The following is a 3949-nucleotide window of genomic DNA, read 5'->3' as shown; positions in this document are numbered from 1 at the left end:
TCCTACCATGGATGCACCTTATTCCATTTTAAAGCTAATGGCCATCCTGTCTTGTGGCAGTGAGTTCCACAGGTAGGCCAATTGTTGTGTGAAGACAGACTCCTTTTGTACTGTGCTGAAGCTACGCTCAGTCAGCTCCTCTGGGTGGCCTCCAGTTGCAGCATTGGAAGGGTGAACCAAATCCCCTCCGAAGTGTTCTCCTTCCGCCCCTGGATTCCCGAACCCTTGGGGGAAGGTGCTCCCATCCCTCCACCGCTTCAATCGCCCTTCCACAGAGGACAGGCTACCTGGCTGCATCGGGCGGGGGGGGGGGGGGAGGTCCCACTCCTTGTCCTCAATGCTGCTGATGTCAGCCAGGGTTTCATCGCGCTGGGAACCACATAACGAAGGAACTAGATGGATGAGTGTGGATGCCTCCCTCTGCCCAGGGCCACTAAATGGAACTCGCCCATAAATCTCTCCCTCTCTCTACCATACATCTGGGAAATAAATGTTATTGTCATGACTGTTAAAATTTCCCAAAGTGCTTTTGAAAAAAACACAATCCATGTCCATCCTCCTCCAAGTAGACCCATAGCATCATTTACATTCACAGCCTAATTTCCCATTCATTTCCATGGGTCTTCTCTAAGTAGGTTTTGGCATGTCATTCATAATGACATGGTGTAACTTTTGCAGCCAATTCTACTCAAACTTACCTATGCAGGGCTCCATAGGCATCTCTACGATATGCATGTCAAATAAGCCTTTTTATCAGGACTGGTAAAACTGCACGCAATGGATGGTTTGGAGAAAAATGCAATGTCGATCCTCCTCTGAGTAGACCCATAGCGTCAGTTACACTGTAAGGATTCATCACGGCCTGGTTGCCCATACAGTTCCCTGCCACTGGGCATGTTTTTCCTTATGACATAATGTAACAGTTGTAGTTTGCAGCCAATCACATCCAAACTTAGCTGTGCGCATCCCGATAGAGGCCACTCTACTATCCTCCATGGAAAATAAGTGTTTTTATCATGACTATTAAAACTGCCCGAAACACAAACCGAGTCCTACTCAGGGTAGACCCATGGAAATGCATGGGAAACCAGGCCATGATGAATAATTTCAATGTAAATGATGCTATGAAACAGCTGTTTTGTGCAGTTGTAACACGCTTATTTGCAGGAGCTATACTAGAGTGACCAGATACAAAAGAGGGCAGGGCTCCTGCAGCTTGAACTGTTGTGATGAAGAGGGAATTTCACCTGGTGCTGCATGCATACAAATGACACCTGCTGAAATTCCCTTTTCTCTACAACTGTTAAAGATACAGGAGCCCTGTCCTCCTTTTCATATGGTCACCCTAAGTTCTGGGCAGTTTTAAGTCATGATAAAAAACCTTATTTTTCAGGCAGGACAGTAGAGAGGCCTACAGGAAACTGTACAACTGAGCTTGAATGGAATTGGCAGCAAACAACAAAAGTTAAATCATGTCACAATGAAACACAACCCGAGTCCTACTCAGAGTACACCTATGGAAATGCATGGGAAAAGAAGATTGGCCTTTGGGAACTGAAATTTGGTTCATATTGGCTAAAAATTACAAAAGTTACTTCATGTAATCATGAAACACAAGCTGACTCCTTATTATTATTATTTATTTATATAGCACCATCAATGTACATGGTGCTGTACAGAGATGTACATGGTGCTGTACAGATCAGGGTAGACCCATGGAAATGCATGGGAAACCAGACCAAATTGAATCATTTCAATATAAATGATGCTATGGGTCTATTCGGATGAGGAGGGACATGGATTTCATTTCTCTCAAAAAAGACTGTGTTGGGCATTTCACCAATTATGATAAAGACACATTTTCCGGCATGACAGTAGAGAGGCCCACTGGGAACTGTACAGCTAAGTTTGGCTGATATTGGTGGAAATTAGAAAAATTACTTCATGTCATAATGAAACACAAACTGAGTCCTACTCAGAGTAGACCCATGGAAATGCATGGAAAACGAGGCCATGATGAATAATTTCAATGTAAATGATGCTATGGGTCCATTCGGATGAGGATTGCATTTCTGTCAAAAGAAGCCTGCTGAGAACTGATCAGCTAAGTTTGGCTGATATTGGCTTGAAATTACAAAAGTTACTTCATGTAATATTAAAACACAAACCAACAGAGTAGACACATGGAATGCATGGGAAATTACATAGTATTATGTAAATAATGCTATGGGTCTATTTGGATGAGGACTGTGGTCCTCTCAAAAAAGCCCGTTTTGGGCCTTTTTACTAATCATGATAAAAACTTATTTTCCAGCCATGTGGTAGAGATGCCTATGGAGAATGTACAACTGAGATTGAATGGAATTGGCAGCAAACAACAAAAGTTACAACATGCTTCAGGATTTCAACAGGGTCCATACATGCTTGGAACATCCTGTCCCTCATCACCGGAAGAGCTGGTGCAGACAAGAAGTGAATGTGATCAGGGATAGGTGCTATGCTGAAAAGACTTGTTATTGGATTGTGCTGCATGAAGTCTACAGCTAAACGATCTAAAAACGCACGTGCCATGGGGAAGTTCTCCTACATAAGCCCCACTGAAATGTAGGACCTATGCAAAAGCATGGGTGGGCGCCATCTTCAACCTGAGATGCACAGGAGAGCTTCCCAGAAGAGACTGCCCAGTCATAGCCTCTCTCCAGGCCAGCCTCTTCTCTTCCTCTCCTTCCCTGCACTTCAGAACATGCTATTCAAGGTGGCTTTATCCTCCTTGACTTAGCCTGCTTTTCAGCTTGTGGAAAATAATCTAGACTTTCCCCACGCCAAAATAATATGTAAAACGGAGGAAAAGAGGTGAGATGTGTGCAGGACAGGGTCAACGTCATGCGAGTCCCACGCTGAAATACCAGATACCAGAGATGGCGAGAGTGCGTTAAACCGCTGGTGTGATGGAGCTCTTAATGTGTCAACTACTGTTAACAACATTTGCCATTCAAGTGGCTTTGCAGCAAAGAGAACCAGGTGGGATGTGATTGTAGTTTTTCTTGGGACCAAAAAGTGACTCCTATCCTTGGAGTCCTGGTGCGTCTTTGTCCAGATTGACTCTGCGGCTGTGCAGGAGGGTGGAGGGCTTGCTGAGAAAAGTAAGTAACATGAAAAAGATGAGCAAGAACACTTCGTGGGGAAGAATCTCTGGAAGGAAGGGAGGAGAAAAATGTGGAATGTGAAGAACAACAGAATGAAGTGTGACGCTCCCCAGAGAGGTTCGCTTGGCGCCTACATTGTTTTCCTTTCGCCGCCAGCTAAAGACCCTTTTATTTTCTCAGTATTTTAACACCTAATTTAACTTAAATTTAAACTCTGCTGTTTTAATCTCATATTTTAACCTATATCAATTTTTGCTGTGTGGTTTTATCCTGGTCGTGCTTTTTATATTGTATTTTGTATTTGTGTTTTTAAATTGTTGGTTGTTTTATTATGCTTTTCATGGTTTTAATTTTTGTGAACCGCCCAGAGAGCTTCTAAAGATTTCTTCTTCTTTTTTCTTGAATGTAAAGCTGTGTGGAAGATGCACCACTGTTTGTAACCTCTGCTTCCTAATTCTGAGTGTGTTGGGAGGCTGTGGCTGTACAGTGATGAGAAGAACACATTCTGTACCTCTTCAGAAGGACATTCTATATTACTTACTTTTATTCCTTAAGAATACGGGTGGGTTTCACCAGTTGATCCTGGACTTGCTTGGGAGCTTGACTGACAGCCCACCTCCACCGCTTTGTTCTCTGCTTGTTCTCTGCACTCTTCAGCTGGCCCAGCCAAGAGCAGCATTCTGCTTGTCGCAGTGCACCAGCACCACCTTGTGGCTGAAGGGAGCGCTTCCTTCGTGCACTTTGAAGCCCAGTTTAAAAGCCACAAGGAAGGGCAGTGAAGGCAGGGGTCACCTCCAGGGCCT

This window comes from Elgaria multicarinata, chromosome 13, assembly GCF_023053635.1.
Source record: "Elgaria multicarinata webbii isolate HBS135686 ecotype San Diego chromosome 13, rElgMul1.1.pri, whole genome shotgun sequence".
Taxonomy (NCBI): Eukaryota; Metazoa; Chordata; class Lepidosauria; order Squamata; family Anguidae; genus Elgaria; species Elgaria multicarinata.
Note: the sequence above shows the minus strand (reverse complement) of the source record.